This window comes from Pseudophryne corroboree, chromosome 8 (genome assembly GCF_028390025.1).
Source record: "Pseudophryne corroboree isolate aPseCor3 chromosome 8, aPseCor3.hap2, whole genome shotgun sequence".
NCBI classification, from domain to species: domain Eukaryota; kingdom Metazoa; phylum Chordata; class Amphibia; order Anura; family Myobatrachidae; genus Pseudophryne; species Pseudophryne corroboree.
Genome location: NC_086451.1, coordinates 216406266 through 216426506, shown reverse-complemented (window position 1 = coordinate 216426506; position 20241 = coordinate 216406266). Strand labels below are relative to the sequence as shown.

Here is a 20241-nt window from a genome sequence, read left to right as displayed (position 1 = left end):
AGCAAAACTGCTATCCTTTCGTTCGCACTTCTGCTAAGCTACGATACACTCCCAGAGGGCGGCGGCTTAGCGTTTGCATTGCTGCAAAAAGCAGCTAGCGAGCGATCAACTCGGAATGAGGGCCATTGTCTAGAGCTGCTGGAAAACATGGATTGCCACAAAAATATATAAATTTGGAGTGAGCCGGGTTTCTTCTAAGCGATTTATTCACAGACCACCATGCCAAGTAAACATTCCAAAAAAGAGGGTTAGTACGAGCTGAGGAGGGAAGGAGAGTTTTAGGGGTATGAAGTAAAGCACGGAGATCATATGGTGCGCAAAGTGTTTGTTCTAAAGAATAATTAGAGTAGGTAGAGCAGGAGAGCAACCAGTCAAACACATATCTGAATGTCACAGCTTTGGTAAAAGCGGATATATCTGGCACGGCCAGACCACCCGCACTTTTGCGTAGCTTAAGTTTGGCTAAAGCTATGCAAGGTCTCTTGCCGGACCATAGGAATTTAGTACAACGTTTTTTAGCATCTGGAGAAGGTAGGAAAGTTAAGGGAAAATAATGCTTTTCAGCACAGCAACCCTTCCCATGAGGTACAAGGGCAGGGATGACCAGGCATCCAATTGTGTAATCATTTTTTGTAGTATGGGAGTGAAATTAAGAGCATAGACATCGGACAGAGAGGGTGGGATATAGATACCTAAATATTTCATTTTAGACGTATTGTGTTTAAAAATAGACAGGACAGAAGAAGAGGGAGAGGAAGAAAGAAGAGAAGATGCAGGGGAGGTCAGTGGGAGGAGCTCAGACTTGTCATAATTAATTTTAAACACCGAAAAGAGGCCAAACGAATTAATTACGTGAAGAATGGCTGGAATGGAGGTGAGGGTGTCAGAAAGGAACAGCAACATATCATCCGCAAACAGAATGACATTGAGGGAGTGGTGGGCAATATGAATACCGTGAATTCAGGCAAGTTGCGAAGAGCAATTGCTAGAGGTTCAATGGCATGTGCGAATAAAAGTGGGGAGAGAGGACAGCCCTGTCTGGTGCCTTCGCCCAAGGGTATAGGGACCGACAGGTAGCCATTACAAATAATTCTAGAATGCGAGTCATTGTATAATATACGCAAGAGAGAGATCAATTGATCAGGGAAGCCAAATTTATCAAGGGCGGTAAATAAGTGATCCCAAGAAACTAGATCAAATGCTTTCTCAGCATCAAGCGATAGCAAGTAGGAAGTGTTAGAAACTATAGTGGAGCTCAGCCAATGGGAGGCTGCGAGAACCTTACGGATGTTAGCTGAGGAATGCCTGCCGACAATGAAGCCTGTCTGGTCCGAATGAACAACTCCTGGAAGCAGATATTTTACCTTGTCCGCCAGAAGCATCGTGAACAGTTTATAGTCTACGTTGAGTAGAGATATGGGCCTGTAAGAGCCAGGTAGGTGGGGGTTCCTGCCCGGCTTAGGCAGTAAGTGAATAACAGCATCAGTAAAATATTTGGGCATGGAAGGAGCGACAAGGAGGGCATTAAAAACTGAAGCCAAAGGATCTATGAGTTTTGGCAGAAGTATACTCCCACGGGTTGGGTATCTGCACACTCAGTATATGTTTTTCTCTAACGTCCTAGTGGATGCTGGGAACTCCGTAAGGACCATGGGGAACAGCGGGCTCAGCATACCGCAGGTTCGGCATACAGGACTGGGTCCTGGTGACCACGGATGCCAGCCTTCGAGGTTGGGGGGCAGTCACACAGGGAAGAAACTTCCAAGGACTATGGGGAGTCAGGAGACTTCCCTTCACATAAATATTCTGGAACTAAGGGCCATCTACAATGCCCTAAGTCAAGCAAAATCCCTGCTCCTACACCAGCCGGTGCTGATCCAGTCAGACAACATCACGGCAGTCGCCCATGTAAATCGACAGGGCGGCACAAGAAGCAGGATGGCGATGGCAGAAGCCACAAAAATTCTCCGATGGGCGGAGAATCATGTACTAGCACTGTCAGCAGTGTTCATTCCGGGAGTGGACAACTGGGAAGCAGACTTCCTCAGCAGACACGACCTCCACCCGGGGGAGTGGGGACTTCACCCAGAAGTCTTCCAGATGCTGGTAAACCGTTGGGAAAAACCACAGGTGGACATGATGGCGTCCCGTCTCAACAAAAAGTTAAAAAAATATTGCGCCAGGTCAAGGGACCCTCAGGCGATAGCTGTGGACGCTCTAGTAACACCGTGGGTGTACCAGTCGGTTTATGTGTTCCCTCCTCTGCCTCTCATTCCAAAGGTATTGAGAATAATAAGAAAGCGAGGAGTAAACACAATTCTCGTGGTTCCGGATTGGCCAAGACGAGCGCGGTACTCGGAACTTCAAGAGATGCTCTCAGAGGACCCGTGGCCTCTACCGCTCAGACAGGACCTGCTACAGCAGGGGCCCTGTCTGTTCCAAGACTTACCGCGGCTGCGTTTGACGGAATGGCGATTGAACACCGGATCCTAAAGGAAAAGGGTATTCCGGAAGAAGTCATTCCTACGCTTATTAAGGCCAGGAAAGATGTTACGGCAACGCATTATCACCGCATATGGCGAAAATATGTTGCATGGTGCGAGGCCAATAAGGCCCCAACAGAGGAATTTCAACTAGGTCGATTTCTGCATTTCCTGCAAGCAGGAGTGGATATGGGCCTAAAACTAGGTTCCATTAAAGTACAGATCTCGGCTCTGTCGATTTTCTTTCAAAAAGAACTAGCTTCAGTACCTGAAGTTCAGACTTTTGTAAAAGGAGTGCTGCATATTCAGCCCCCGTTTGTGCCTCCAGTGGCACCTTGGGATCTCAACATGATGTTGAGTTTCTTAAAATCACATTGGTTTGAGCCACTAAAAACCGTGGATCTGAAATATCTCACGTGGAAAGTGGTCATGTTATTAGCCTTGGCTTCAGCCAGGCGAGTGTCAGAATTGGCGGCTTTATCATGTAAAAGCCCTTATCTAATTTTCCATATGGATAGGGCAGAGTTGAGGACTCGTCCCCAATTTCTCCCTAAGGTGGTGTCAGCGTTTCACCTGAACCAGCCTATTGTGGTGCCGGCGGCTACTAGTGAATCGGAGGACTCCAAGTTGCTAGACGTTGTCAGGGCCCTGAAAATATATGTTTCCAGGACGGCTGGAGTCAGAAAATCTGACTCGCTGTTTATCCTGTATGCACCCAACAAGTTGGGTGCTCCTGCTTCTAAGCAGTCTATTGCTCGCTGGATTTGTAGTACAATTCAGCTTGCACATTCTGTGGCAGGCATGCCACAGCCAAAATCTGTAAAGGCCCATTCCACAAGGAAGGTGGGCTCATCTTGGGCGGCTGCCCGAGGGGTCTCGGCTTTACAACTTTGCCGAGCAGCTACTTGGTCAGGGGCAAATACGTTTGCAAAATTCTACAAATTTGATACCCTGGCTGAGGAGGACCTGGAGTTCTCTCATTCGGTGCTACAGAGTCATCCGCACTCTCCCGCCCGTTTGGGAGCTTTGGTATAATCCCCATGGTCCTTACGGAGTTCCCAGCATCCACTAGGACGTTAGAGAAAATAAGAATTTACTCACCGGTAATTCTATTTCTCGTAGTCCGTAGTGGATGCTGGGCGCCCATCCCAAGTGCGGATTGTCTGCAATACTTGTAAAATAGTTATTGTTAACAAAAGGGTTATTGTTGAGCCATCTGTTGAGAGGCTCAGTTGTTTTCATACTGTCAAACTGGATATTGTATCACGAGTTGTACGGTGTGATTGGTGTGGCTGGTAAGAGTCTTACCCGGGATTCTAAATCCTTCCTTATTATGTCTGCTCGTCCGGGCACGGTGTCCTAACTGAGGCTTGGAGGAGGATCATAGTGGGAGGAGCCAGTGCACACCAGGTAGTCCTAAATCTTTCTAGAGTGCTCAGCCTCCTTCGGAGCCCGCTGTTCCCCATGGTCCTTACGGAGTTCCCAGCATCCACTACGGACTACGAGAAATAGAATTACCGGTGAGTAAATTCTTATTTTCTGATAATGTGAGTGTATGTGACTCATCAACATACAGTCACTAGTTGGAACCTCTTTTCCCCTATCTCAAACAATGTTTAGTGTAATGTGGGGGTGCTGTCAATTACAGTACATATACAGTAAGGTTGGGAGGGAAAGTGAGAAGAAACTGTATAGTTGACGCACTAGGAAAGATTGACTTATCTTAAAATATAACCTTTATTGAATATACATTAAAATATAAATTTATTGACCCAAACTACAGTGAAACATAAGAGTTAAAATCAGACAAACTAACAAATATGTGGAACATACAAGATAGGAAATTGTGACTAAAGAGATTTAAAAAGCGTATCCTGCGTGTGTCTTGTACAAATATCTCTTGTAAGATTACTGTATCTATTCACGTTACCAATATTTGGTCCATTATATATATAGTTCTATTTATCTGATGGCTGTTACAGCGAATAGTAATAGTTAATACTCTTCCGACTAATGATTCCGAAGAGTCAGTATTAATTCATATATATCTATTCACTCCACAGAAATATCCCCTGAGAGATTCTCCTAAATATAGGGACCGTGAGTGTCAATAGATGCAAATATAGAAATTGAATCCACTCGAGAGTTGGTTAAATAGTTTGTATCACCAATTGTCACCGTTATACTTATATATAGTATACTCCTAGACCAGGGTCAGCTGAGGAATGGGTATCTATGTCTCTAAAATAATTGGCACAAAGATATATTATCTCACATTCGCTATCTGTGTTGTTACACACACAATTATCTGGGTATATATATAGGGAGAGATTGGCTTAAGGGATATAGCAGTCCCCACTTCTGTGTGGATCTTTTAAGGGATATAGCAGTCCCAATTTTGATTTCCAGTGACCCACATATATTTCCACCCTAAATGGGTTCTGTGTACTTCAAATCAAATTTGCTTACCGGATATGGCAGTCCCCATTTCAATGTGGTCTTTTTAGGGGATATAGCAATCCCAATATTAATCTCCAATAGCCCACATGTATTTCCAATGTAAATATGTACTATGTACTTCAATATATCACAGCAGCCTAAATTCACTCTCTGTTTATTTATTTCATTCAGAGATATGAAACTGTGTTATTCAAGGAGATAATACTCCTAGTCACAGTATACATCAACCCCATATATTATGTCCCTTTATGCTGTATCATTTCCAAGATGTGATTAAACATATAGTGTAGGGTAGTGCCTATATAAAGTGGTACTTTGTATCCACTATAATATTGTATATCATAGTTTTAGAGAGACATTGGTTAGCTACCCACTGGAGACTGATGGAATTTATAGCTTCCACAATTTGTACACTCTCCTAGTAGTAGCTGTTTCAATGTTCTATTGATTCGACAGCTGCCTTTTAGTTCTAAGTGTTGCCATATTATTGGCTACAATACAGTATATTCGTATTACACTATTTCAGTGTTCAATCATACAGCCACCATCTGGTTTTAAGTGTTACCAAATTGCTTGCAACAATGTAATATATTAGTGTTGTTACTATCACTGTCCCTTGATTTCCTAAGAATGTCTCATTATAGCAACTTAATATAAAAATGGTATGACACAAATACTGCAGCTGGTGTCTAAAACAGTTGAAATAGGTTACTTCAGAATAATGTGATTAAAGTCACCAGCATATATTAATACGGGTGACCTATTATCATGTATAAAAATACAGATTTTCTGCTATTCACAACAGCTATCTATATCAATGAGAGTCAGCTGCTGTCAGTGTATAATATCTAAGACATCAGCTGCTGTCAGCATGTGGTGTTTAAGGTATTAGTTACAAATTGTTATCTGAGACACTTTGTTGCAAATTCTGATAATAAGTATCCTATCCTCCAGCATGGATATCTGATTCTGGACAGCCTAGTATAATCTCTCTAGTGGTTAAATCTAACAGCCATAGTGGTATAGATATTAATACATTTGTTTTTTTAAACATCATATATTCAGACACACGCAGGCACGCTGTGCCCTACACGCGTGTTTCACTGCACTAACGGCAGCTTCGTCAGGGAGCAACACGAGCGCCTTACCTGAACGAAAATAAATCAGATTTGCATAGACCAATCATCACATCGCTATAGGTCATGTGCGACCGCCGGCCTATCTCTATCTCGTATGTCTTGGAGGGTCACGTGCGGCCACCGGCCAATAGGTCGCGGTCACGTGATGCCTTTCTCCAATCAGGGCCCGCAAATCTCGGTCAGGAAGTAACTTGAATAGTATCCACGGGACGGGGATTTCATTCTCACCGCACCCCGGTACCTGTATACATTCAGTATGCCTTACGATTCCCGAAGACATCATACTTATTGATTCCATTTACCACTGTGTTGTCCCCGCACCATACTGTATGTCCATATCCTATTTCATCTAATGGGATCCTATTGCCCACATCTCTATTCCAATCAATATATGTATATATATACTGGTCACAGGGTCGGTGCATTCCCATTAGGTTCTGTCACATATACAGCCTGGAACATGTATTCCTCAAACCTGGGCTGCATCTCCCATTGTGGTATATATTAACCCACAAAGTACCACTATAAATTCATTAGATGTCTCATTTTAACTTTATTAATATCATTAGGAATTATTCCTTCTTTCCGGAGTATAGAGATGAAGAATAGAAAATTATAAATAATAAATAAATAGGAAGCTACCAAACAACAAAATAATAAAATTAAGAATATGAGAGATATGAAAAAATAAGAATTTACTCACCGGTAATTCTATTTCTCGTAGTCCGTAGTGGATGCTGGGGACTCCGTAAGGACCATGGGGAATAGACGGCTCCGCAGGAGACTGGGCACATCTAAAGAAAGATTTAGGTCTATCTGGTGTGCACTGGCTCCTCCCCCTATGACCCTCCTCCATGCCTCAGTTAGGACACTGTGCCCGGAAGAGCTGACACAATAAGGAAGGATTTTGAATCCCGGGTAAGACTCATACCAGCCACACCAATCACACCATATAACTCGTGATAGGAACCCCGGTTAACAGTATGATAACAACGGAGCCTCTGAACAGATGGCTCGCAATAACAACCCGATTTGTGTAACAATAACTATTTACAAGTATTGCAGACAATTCGCACTTGGGATGGGCGCCCAGCATCCACTACGGACTACGAGAAATAGAATTACCGGTGAGTAAATTCTTATTTTCTCTGACGTCCTAGTGGATGCTGGGGACTCCGTAAGGACCATGGGGATTATACCAAAGCTCCCAAACGGGCGGGAGAGTGCGGACGACTCTGCAACACCGAATGAGAGAACTCCAGGTCCTCCTCAGCCAGGGTATCAAATTTGTAGAATTTTGCAAACGTGTTTGCCCCTGACCAAGTAGCAGCTCGGCAAAGTTGTAAAGCCGAGACCCCTCGGGCAGCCGCCCAAGATGAGCCCACCTTCCTTGTGGAATGGGCTTTTACAGATTTAGGCTGCGGTAGTCCCACCGCAGAATGCGCCAGCTGAATACTGCTACAAATCCAGCGCGCGATAGTCTGCTTAGAAGCAGGAGCACCCAGTTTGTTAAGTGCATACAGGATAAAAAGCGAGTCAGTTTTCCTGACTCCAGCCGTCCTGGAAACATAAATTTTCAGGGCCCTGACTACGTCCAGTAACGTGGAATCCTCCAAGTTCCTAGTAGCCGCAGGCACCACAATAGGCTGGTTCAAGTGAAACGCTGATACCACCTTCGGGAGAAACTGAGGACGAGTCCTCAACTCTGCCCTATCCATATGGAAAATAAGATAAGGGCTTTTATAGGACAAAGCCGCCAATTCTGACACACGCCTGGCCGAAGCCAGAGCCAACAGCATGACCACTTTCCACGTGAGATATTTCAAATCCACAGTCTTAAGTGGTTCAAACCAATGTGATTTCAGGAACTCCAAAACCACATTGAGATCCCAAGGTGCCACTGGGGGCACAAAAGGAGGCTGAATACGCAGAACTCCTTTGACAACAGTCTGAACTTCAGGCAGTGAAGCCAGTTCTTTTTGGAAGAAAATCGACAGGGCCGAAATCTGGACCTTAATGGACCCCAATTTGAGGCCCAACGTCACCCCTGCTTGCAGGAAATGCAGGAATCGACCCAGTTGAAATTCCTCCGTTGGGGCCTTCCTGGCCTCACACCAAGCAACATATTTCCGCCAAATGCGGTGATAATGTTTTACGGTGACATCCTTCCTGGCATTGATCAGGGTAGGGATGACTTCCTCCGGAATGCCCTTTTCCTTCAGGATCCGGTGTTCAACCGCCATGCCGTCAAACGTAGCCGCGGTAAGTCTTGGAACAGACAGGGCCCCTGCTGCAGCAGGTCCTGTCTGAGCGGCAGAGGCCAAGGGTCCTCTGAAAGCATCTCTTGAAGTTCCGGGTACCAAGCTCTTCTTGGCCAATCCGGAACCACGAGTATAGTTTTCACTCCTCGCCTTCGTATTATTCTCAGTACCTTGGGAATGAGAGGCAGAGGAGGAAACACATAAACCGACTGGTACACCCACGGTGTTACTAGAGCGTCCACAGCGATCGCCTGAGGGTCCCTTGACCTGGCGCAATATCTTTTCAGCTTTTTGTTGAGGCGGGACGCCATCATGTCCACCTGTGGTCTTTCCCACCGGTTTACCAGCATTTGGAAGACTTCTGGATGAAGTCCCCATTCTCCCGGGTGGAGGTCGTGCCTGCTGAGGAAGTCTGCTTCTCAGTTGTCCACTCCCGGAATGAACACTGCTGTCAGTGCTAACACATGATTTTCCGCCCATCTGAGAATCCTTGTGGCTTCTGCCATTGCCCTCCTGCTTCTTGTGCCGCCCTGTCTGTTTACATGGGCGACCGCCGTGATGTTGTCTGATTGGATCAGTACCGGCTGGTTCTGAAGCAGGGGCCTTGCTTGGCTTAGGGCATTGTAAATGGCCCTTAGCTCTAGAATATTTATGTGAAGCGAAATCTCCTGATTTGACCACAGTCCTTGGAAATTTCTTCCCTGTGTGACTGCGCCCCAGCCCCGAAGGCTGGCATCCGTGGTCACCAGGACCCAGTCCTGTATTCCGAATCTGCGGCCCTCTAGTAGATGAGCCCTCTGCAGCCACCACAGCAGCGACACCCTGGTCCTTGCCGACAGGGTTATCCGCTGTTGCATCTGGAGATGGGACCCGGACCATTTGTCCAACAGGTCCCACTGGAAAGTCCTTGCGTGGAACCTTCCGAATGGAATCGCTTCGTATGAAGCTACCATTTTTCCCAGGACTCGTGTGCATTGATGTACCGACACCTGTCCCGGTTTTAGGAGGTCTCTGACTAGAGATGACAACTCCTCGGCTTTTTCCACTGGAAGAAACACTTTTTTCTGGTCTGTGTCCAGAATCATTCCCAGGAACAGAAGACCTGTCGTCGGGACCAGCTGTGACTTTGGAATATTGAGAATCCAGCCGTGCTGTTGTAGCACTTCCCGAGAAAGTGCTACCCCCACTACCAACTGTTCCTTGGACCTCGCCTTTATCAGGAGATCGTCCAAGTACGGGATAATTAAAACTCCCTTCTTGCGAAGGAGTATCATCATTTCGGCCATTACCTTGGTAAAGACCCTCGGTGCCGTGGATAACCCGAACGGCAGCGTCTGGAACTGATAGTGACAGTCCTGTACCACAAATCTGAGGTACTCCTGGTGAGGAGGGTAAATGGGGACATGCAGGTACGCATCCTTGATGTCCAGGGAGACCATGTAATCCCCCTCGTCCAGGCTCGCAATAACCGCCCTGAGCGATTCCATCTTGAACTTGAACCTTTTGATATAAGTTTTCAAGGATTTTAAATTTAAGATGGGTCTCACCGAACCGTCCGGTTTCGGTACCACAAACATTGTGGAATAGTAACCCTTCCCTTACTGAAGGAGGGGTACCTTGACAATCACTTGCTGTGAATACAGTTTTTGGATAGCCACCAACACTGCCTCCCTGGCAGAGGGAGTTGCTGGTAAGGCAGATTTTAGAAAACGGCGGGGGGGGGGGACGTCTCGAATTCCAGCCTGTACCCCTGAGATACTACTTGAAGGGCCCAGGGATCCACCTGTGAGAGAGCCCACTGTGTGCTGAAATTTCTGAGACGGGCCCCCACCGTACCCGGATCCGCCTGTGAAGCCCCAGCGTCATGCTGTGGACTTACCGGACGCGGGGGAGGACTTTTGCTCTTGGGAACTGGCTGTATGCTGCAGCTTTTTCCCTCTACCTTTTCCTCTCGGCAGAAAGGATGCGCCTCGCGCCCTCTTGTGTTTATGGGGCCGAAAGGACTGTACTTGATAATACGGTGCCTTCTTTTGCTGTGGGGTAGCCTGTGGCAAAAATGTCGATTTCCCAGCTGTAGCTGTGGAAACGAGGTCTGAAAGACCATCCCCAAACAGTTCCACCCCCTTATAAGGCAAAACTTCAATGTGCCTTTTTGAATCGGCATCACCTGACCACTGCCGAGTCCATAACCCCCTTCTGGCGGCAATGGACATTGCGCTTATTTTTGATGCCAGCCGGCAAATATCCCTCTGTGCATCACGCATGTATAAGACAGCGTCCTTTATATGCTCCACTGTCAGCAAAATAGTGTCCCTATCCAGGGTATCAATATTATCCGACAGGGAATCTGACCACGCAGCAGCAGCACTGCACATCCATGCTGATGCAATCGCTGGTCGCAATATAATGCCCGTGTGTGTATATATAGCTTTTAGGGTAGCCTCCTGCTTTCTATCAGCAGGATCCTTTAGGGCGGCCGTATCCGGAGACGGTAGTGCCACCTGTTTTGATAAACGTGTAAGCGCTTTATCTACCCTAGGGGACGTTTCCCAACGTGACCTATCCTCTGGCGGGAAAGGGTACGCTGCCAATAACCGTTTAGAAATTATCAATTTCTTATCGGGGGAAGTCCAGGCTTCCTCACACACCTCATTTAATTCCTCAGATGCAGGAAAAACTACTGGTAGTTTTTTCTCACCGAACATAATACCCTTTTTTGTGGTACCTGGGGTACTATCAGAAATGTGTAATACATTTTTCATTGCCTCAATCATGTAACGGGTGGACCTATTGGAGGGTACACTAGTCTCATCGTCGTCGACACTGGAGTCGGTATCCGTGTCGACATCTGTGTCTGCCATCTGAGGTAGCGGGCGTTTTAAAGCCCCTGATGACATTTGAGACGCTGGAACAGTCACAAGCTGAGTAGCCGGCTGCCCTATGTCGTCAAACCTTTTATGTAAGGAGCTGACACTGTCACGTAATTCCTTCCATAAGTCCATCCACACAGGTGTCGACCCCACAGGGGGTGACAACACATTTACAGGCATTTGCTCTGCCTCCACATCATTTTCCTCATCATACATGTCGACACAGCGGTACCGACACACAGCACACACACAGCGAATGCTCTGACGGAGGACAGGACCCCACAAAGCCCTTTGGGGAGACAGAGGGAGAGTATGCCAGCACACACCAGAGCGCTATATACCACAGGGATATCACCTATAAAGAGTGTTTTCCCTTATAGCTGCATATATATTATTATACTGCGCCTAAATTTGTGCCCCCCCCCCCTCTCTTTTTTACCCTTTCTGTAGTGCAGGACTGCAGGGGAGAGCCAGGGAGCGATCCTTCCAGCGGAGCTGTGAGGGAAAATGGCGCCAGTGTGCTGAGGGAGATGGCTCCGCCCCTTTTTCGGCTGGCTTTCACTCGCTTTTTGTGTTATTCTGGCAGGAGTAATTTACACCTATATAGCCTCTGGGGCTATATATGGTGTCAGTTTTGCCAGCCAAGGTGTTAATATTGCTGCTCAGGGCGCCCCCCCCCCCCCCCCAGCGCCCTGCACCCATCAGTGACTGAAGTGTGTGGTGTGCATGAGGAGCAATGGCGCACAGCTGCAGTGCTGTGCGCTACCTTGGAGAAGACAGAAGTCTTCAGCCGCCGATTTTCCGGACCTTCTTGCTTCTGGCTCTGTAAGGAGGACGGCGGCGCGGCTCCGGGAACGGACGACGAGGTCGGGTCCTGTGTGCGATCCCTCTGGAGCTAATGGTGTCCAGTAGCCTAAGAAGCCCAAGCTACCACCACTTAGGTAGGTTCGCTTCTTCTCCCCTTAGTCCCTCGCTGCAGTGAGCCTGTTGCCAGCAGGTCTCACTGTAAAATAAAAAACCTAAACTATACTTTCTTTCTAGGAGCTCAGGAGAGCCCCTAGTGTGCATCCAGCTCGGCCGGGCACAGAAATCTAACTGAGGCTTGGAGGAGGGTCATAGGGGGAGGAGCCAGTGCACACCAGATAGACCTAAATCTTTCTTTAGATGTGCCCAGTCTCCTGCGGAGCCGTCTATTCCCCATGGTCCTTACGGAGTCCCCAGCATCCACTAGGACGTCAGAGAAATATAAAGAGTGGTAGAGAGCTATCCTGGTAATTTGTATCCATATTGATTCTCATCCCCTTATTACCATTATCTATATATAGTATATATGACAATAGTTCCACTTTATTGGGATTATAATTAATGAAATAAATATCTAATTATACATATGAGCTATTATTTCTAAATTGTTATTTTTCATTGTTTTGTATGTATTTCATATCCCTCATTTATTCATGCAAATAATTAATGGGAGTTTAATCACCCATTAATGGGATCTAATTTCCCTTGAGGATAAATGTTTTGAAGCAAATCATTACCAGGAGTTCGACCACCCAATGGTGACATCAAATTTCCCATACTGGTAAGTATATTTCAAAAATAGACGTCCACACGAACTACCTGTGCATCCCAGGAACCTAATACCTGAGTTAGTCCACTGGGTATGTAAGCATCCGTTCCTGACCAGTCATGTACTTCCGAGGGTCCAATCATCGAATGATAAAATCTAATTTATTGTAACAGTGAGTATATGAAGACATGAATATCTGGATAATTCAATCCAAATCATCAAAACGTATTGTATGTATTAATCTATTAAATTCATATATGTCTATTTTCTAGTTATGTGTTATTGTATATAAATTTAGTTCTTCCACCTGGTATCAACTTAGGTATCTATAATAAGTTCCGTCCATTATAACTGGAATAATTATCAGAGAAAGACCATAGTCTGGATAATTTCCAGAGAGTATCCTATTATGATACCTGTTTTCATCTATTGTGGTTTCATTCATCAAGGGACAAAGATGAACTATACATCTGTCCACTGGATCCTGATTGTGCTAGGAAGTGTCAAAATAGTGAAGGATTTTGATATCATCTCTGAAAAGTGGTTGAGGGAAAAGGTGATTACATATAAAGCTAGTAGTGTATAGCGAGGCATAAATACACCTCAACTATAGTGAGACTTAGATTATTGGTGACAAAAACCTCTTGGTGTGAAAGGTAGGAAGTGATAACAACTGGTGAACAATAGTAACACAAAAAATTATTATAAAAACTGTGCAAAAAAACCAAAAAACGGGTCTATGTGCAAACTCATGTATGCTACTAAACATGTCAGTGAGCAGAGAAAATATTTGTGATATTACATGATGTGTGTAATGAAAGTTTAGTGATTACGGGCCAATGGTTGTCCCTATCGTTGAAAGGTATTGGGCTAAACATTTACAATTAACTCAGAAAAGGGGTATAACTGTTGTATTCATTCATCCCATGTGGGTAAATGCTATCTAGTAAAAAGATCATTTTCGTCTCGAATTTTAACAATTCTTGATCCAGGTCTCCTCCTCTGATACCAAGCTGTACATGTTTGATACCAAACACCTTAAGACCTGCCGGATCTCCATTGTGGTAGTTGAGGAAGTGCCTGGCTACTGGTGACAATGTTTTGAATTTGGTGACATCCTTCTTGGCATTTCGAATATTCCCAATATGTTCTAGGAGTCTGACCTTCAGTGGTCGTGATGTCTTACCGACATACTTTTTATAGCATGGACATTCAAGATGGTATACAACACCTATTGAGGTATAGGTAATCTTTGTGGATATTTCCCATTTCTTATTGTACTTGTCAAAGAAATGCTTAGTAGGAATCATACATTTACAGGCCTTGCAGTTCCCGCAGGGAAAAGATCCTTTCTTTACCATTTCAGCTGACCTAGGTTTGGAAAGATGACTATGTACTGCTCTATCCCGTAGGTTTTTAGACCTTCTTCAGCTAGTCAATGGTTTATTGCGAAGTATTCTTGCTAGATCTTCATCTGTCTGGAGGATTGACCAGTGTTTATCAAGGATGTGATTGATCTCCTTCCAATGTATATTGAAGGTTCCCACATATCTAATTGGCTCTTCCTGTTTGATTTTGGTTTTAGGTCTCAGCAGAGAGTCTCTTGGATACACTTCAACCTATTTGATAGATTTCTTTATCAGTCTGTTGCTGTATCCTCTTTTATTGAAACGCTCACTCAATTCATTCTGCCTTAGTTGGAATGTATCATCATCAGAACAGTTCCTCTTTGTTCTTAGTAATTCCCCTTTGGGGATTCCTTTGATGGTTGCTGGGAGATGAGAACTTGTTGCATGTAGCAAACTATTAGTGGCTGTTGGTTTTCTGTAGAGGTCCGTCGATATATTCCCATCCTCATCAATGCGGATGGTTATATCCAAAAAGTTGATTGAACGCTGGTTTGCTTCCAAAGTCAGTTTTAGATTGAAATGATTGATGTTCAAGATGCCGATGAATTCATTCAACTCTTTTTTAGGGCCTTCCCACAATATTAAGATATCATCAATATACCTCAAGTATACCAGTATGTTAGTGGTATATTTTTCCAAAGATTCCTGGAAGACCACCTGCCTCTCCCACCACCCCAGATAGAGGTTGGCATACGTAGGGGCACAAGCTGTCCCCATCGCCGTCCCTCTAACCTGGAGGTAGTGGCGCTCATCGCAGGTAAAGTAATTGTGAGATAGTAAGAATTCCAGAAGTTCGATGAAGAAGTTGTTTCGCTCACTCTGGGCCTCCATATTCAGAAAATATTTGGTGGCATTGATACCGTATTTGTGGTCAATGCTAGTGTAGAGACTCTCTACATCACATGTCACAAGCCATACTCCGGATTAACATTGAGATTATTAAATTTGTTCAGGACATCCATTGTGTCCCGAATGTAGGAAGGTAAGGTTACCACATGTTTGCGGAGATGGTAGTCCACGTAAATGCTCGCATTCTCCGTCAGACTGCCCACCCCAGATAGGATGGGTCTGCCTGGGGGCTTCTTCCACAAGAATCCATCCGGACCAGGGGACTTCACAGGTTTAAGATGTTTTATAGCAGCCTCTATTTCCTGGGACGTAAACGGGGCGCAAAGGGTTGCTCGTGAGTCAGCTGGAATGGAGGGGGCTTCAATAGACTCTCAAAAGGAAAGCTCACCAGAGACATACCTAGGTGGTTGGGTATATACACTGCTCAAAAAATAAAGGGAACACTAAAATAACACATCCTAGACCTGAATGAATGAAATATTCTTATTAAATACTTTGTTCTTTACATAGTTAAATGTGCTGACAACAAAATCACACAAAAATTATCAATGGAAATCAAATTTATTAACCCATGGAGGTCTGGATTTGGAGTCACACTCAAAATTAAAGTGGAAAAACACACTACAGGCTGATCCAACTTTGATGTCCTTAAAACAAGTCAAAATGAGGCTCAGTAGTGTGTGTGGCCTCCACATGCCTGTATGACCTCCCTACAACGCCTGGGCATGCTCCTGATGAGGTGGTGGATGGTCTCCTGAGGGATCTCCTCCCAGACCTGCACTAAAGCATCCGCCAACTCCTGGACAGTCTCTGGTGCAACGTGGCATTGGTGGATGTAGCGAGACATGATGTCCCAGATGTGCTCAATTGGATTCAGGTCTGGGGAACGGGCGGGCCAGTCCATAGCATCAATGCCTTTGTCTTACAGGAACTGCTGACACACTCCAGCCACATGAGGTCTAGCATTGTCTTGCATTAGGAGGAACCCAGGGCCAACCGCAGCAGCATATGGTCTCATAAGGGGTCTGAGAATCTCATCTCAGTACCTAATGGCAGTCAGGTTACCTCTGGCGAGCACATGGAGGGCTGTGCGGCCCCCCAAAGAAATGCCACCCCACACCATTACTGACCCACTGCCAAACCGGTCATGCTGGAGGATGTTGCAGGCAGCAGAACATTCTCCTTGGCGTCTCCAGACTCTGTCACGTCTGTCACATGTGCTCAGTGAGAACCTGCTTTCATCTGTGAAGAGCACAGGGCACCAGTGGTGAATTTGCTAATCTTGGTGTTCTCTGGCAAATGCCAAACGTTCTTCACGGTGTTGGGCTGTAGACGTCGGGCCCTCATACCACCCTCATGGAGTCTGTTTGTGATCGTTTGAGTAGACACATGCACATTTGTGGCTTGCTGGAGGTCATTTTGCAGGGCTCTGGCAGTGCTCCTCCTGTTCCTCCTTGCACAAAGGCGGAGGTAGCGGTCCTGCTGTTGGGTTGTTGCCCTCCTACGCCTCCTCCACGTCTCCTAATGTACTGGCCTGTCTCCTGGTAGCGCCTCCATGCTCTGGACACTACGCTGACAGACACAGCAAACCTTCTTGCCACAGCTCGCATTGATGTGCCATCCTGGATGAGCTGCACTACCTGAGCCACTTGTGTGGGTTGTAGACTCTGTCTCATGCTACCACTAGAGTTAAAGCACCACCAGCTTTCAAAAGTGACCAAAACATCAGCCAGAAAGCATAGGAGCTGAGAAGTGGTCTGTGGTCACCACCTGCAGAACAACTCCTTTATTGGGGGTGTCTTGCTAATTGCCTATAATTTCCACCTGTTGTCTATTCCATTTGCACAACAGCATGTGAAATTGATTGTCAATCAGTGTTGCTTCCTAAGTGGACAGTTTGATTTCACAGAAGTGTGATTGACTTGGAGTTACATTGTGTTGTTTAAGTGTTCCCTTTATTTATTTTTTTGAGCAGTGTATATCACTATAAAAATCCTGGAACAAAGAAGCAGTATCCTTGCCAGTGGAGGCATAAGTGCCATCAGGTAGCTGGACAGAGTGTATAAGGAATGGGGGAGCAGAAGACCACTAAATTGGAGAGTAAGAGGACGGTTTTGTTGGCGAATCTATAGAACTTGTGATCTTTGTAAAATGTATGCCTATCACCTAGGGAGGCAAGAAGGCCATCAAATTTGTGTTTTGCTAAAACAAAACTAGATTTATTACTGGGAGTCGGGCGGTCTTATAAGTTTGGTACGCCGCCGTTAGTTGAGATTGCAGCAGTTTATATGAGGAAGAGTGTTCTTTTTTTTGCCTGGGAGACATATTGAATTATACGGACCCTATTAACAGCCTTAGGAGGTCTGCCAAAAGAGGACAGGATCAGATTCCAGTGTGGAAAGGTTGTCAAGTTTGAACTCCTCCCAAAACAAATCAAGTTTATTGCAGAAACCTAAAGAGGAGGCAAAATATGAAGGAAAGCACCAGAGTTTATAAGAACCCACTTCTAAAGAGGAAGAAGAGGAGAACCAGATAAAAGAGTGGTCTGAGTGAAACATCGGCTCAATGCATGCATCAATTATATTAGAAAATACGGAGTCTGATAGGAGAATATAGTCTATTCATGAGAGTGAACCATGAGCAGCAGATAGACATGTGAAATCCCTTTCAACGGGGTGCAACGCTCTCCATGCATCAGTTAACAGTAATTGTTGAGTGATAAAAGGGATGTCGACCCTGGGGGGTGGCCTTCTGAGGGTAGAAGAATTAGAGTCCATAAGCAGGGAGGAAACAATACTAAAGTCACCCCCCAAGAGTAACGATTAGACATAAAGGGGGCCAGTTTACGCAATATCAATGGAGTGGAGTGGGAATTAGGGGCATAAATATTACTAAAAGTATAACAAGAGGTAAAAAGGTTAAGGTCTACTAGGATATATCTACCGTCAGGGTCAATATCGGTGTGCAGTATTTCTATAGGAAGTCGCTTCCTTGCCAGAAGAACAACCCCCTAGCTTCTGAAGTATAAGGGGCAGCTGCAAGGACCGTCCAATTAAGGGTGGGCAATTTCAAGGTTTCTGGAAGCAACAAATGGGTCTCCTGCAGTAGTACTAAATCTAAATACATCTTATTTAAATAGAGAAGAAGCATTTTTTGTTTAATTGGGGAGTGAATACCCCCCACATTCCAAGAGCCCACCCTAATCGATGCCATATATCCCAAAACGTATAAAGTAAACAGATGACTTAGACTCCATAGCAAACAAAACAGGAAAACTCAGGGCGGGGAAAGAGAGGGAGGGGGAAAAGAGAAAACGGTAGGGAAGGAGCATGGAATATACTCCAACAACACTTTTAAGAAAAGGAACTTCACAATTCACATATCTGTAGATTACTAATTTCTGGAAGACGGAGCTTCCAGCCGAATCCGCCCTACCTAAAAATATGGAAGAGGGAGGAGTATTCCCTCCAAAAACCAAACCAGTGACCAACATTTAATTAACAGAAAAGGTAATAGAGCCATCACAATACCTGAAAGAGAACAAAGAGACATTGCAATACCATACTACAACACATTCCCGGAATTAGGAGAGCAGAAAACATGGCATACAAATATAGCGATCAGCAAAAAAATAACATAGATAAATGCAGCAGTAATAAACAGTCAAGTAAATTGCTAAAAATAAATGCGTGGCCGATACGTCACCACAACGGAGCATGTCCCAATGCTAACAGCGGCTGTATGGCAGTGAGGAATCAGCGAACAACCAAGTCCGTGTACACCCTTCTGAAATAGAAGGGCATAAGAAGTAGGGAGTCCATGGAAATATGTCACAGATGGCGGAGAATGTCTATTAGGATGAGACAATAAGACCAGGAGATATTTTCAGGTGTCATCCTCCTCCATAGGACGGGATTGCTCCCGCACAAATGCTGTTGCATTTGTGTCATCGGCTGAAGTAAAATCCTTAAAGGATGAACCGTTGAAAATCCTCAGACGAGCCGGGTAAAGGAGGGCAAACTTTTGCCCCTCCTGAGCCAACTGTGAGCACACTGGGGTAAAGGCTCTACAAAGCCTTGTCAATTCAGGGGAATAATCTTGGAAAACAAGAATCTTGGCACCATTCCACATGAGGTCTCTTTTCCGTCGAGAGGCGGACCAGATAGTTTCCTTGTGTATATAGTTCAGGCATTTGAACAAAACAACTCGAGCTCTAGATGATGAAGTATCACGCAGCTGTCCCGTTCGGTGGGCCTGTTCAATCACAAGATCCGAACAGACATCTTAAATTTCAACTAATTCAGGCAGGGTCTGCTTCAAAAAGTGGTACAGGTTGAGTATCCCTTATCCAAAATTCAAAATCCCGCATTTTTGGGTCCCCTACTGAGATAATGACATACATATAATATATTATGTGTATATATAGATATATAATATAATGTACATATATATGTGTCATTATCTCAGTTGGGTAAACAAAACTGTGGGATTTTCAATTTTGGATAATGGATACTCAACCTGTATAAGGCTGGCCCTTTAAGGGACTCTGGTAGACCCACTACCCCAGTGGTTCCCAAACTTTTTTGAATCACGGCACCCTAGAATATCAGAATTGTTTTCATGGCACCTCTGGGCCAAAAGTTTCTTATTGAGAAATTTAGAAATAAATATTCAATTACGTAAATTGTGTTTATATGTTATCCTTAGGTTCAATTGTGTGTTGAGGGACAAGATTTGCTTCTGTTTGTCCGCATATTTTATGATTGTCAACTACCAGCACTGCTTTTACCTATTACACTGACAATAAATAATTGGAATTGGTCCTGGACCACCGGTCCAAGGCACCCCTGCAAGTGCTCTGAGGCACCCCAGGGTGCCACGGCACACAGTTTGGGAACCACTGCACTACCCTAAAGTTGTTCCTGCATGACCGGTTTTCCAAGTCGTCCAATTTAGCCCAGATCTGCATGTCAGATTGTTTCAGCTGCGCAGTTAAATCTTGCATGGAGGAAATAGCTTTAAAGTTTTCTCCAGCGGTGTGTTCTACTGCTAAGACCTGCTTAGCCAGCTGTTTGCACTGGCTCTTAATGTCTGTAACAGCATGTTGTAGAGCAGCTGCATTAACTGCAGCTTGTTCCTTTAACATGGGCTGCACCGTCTCCCTCACAGCCTGCACATCAGCACAGGTGAGGGGCGA

General features: G+C 45.1%; 1 protein-coding gene across 2 annotated transcripts in view; it reads left to right on the top strand.

Moving 5' to 3' along the window:
* LOC134948838 (relaxin receptor 1-like) overlaps window positions 1–20241 on the top strand; it is a 493409-nt gene that overhangs the window by 251357 nt on the left and 221811 nt on the right. The window lies entirely within an intron of this gene.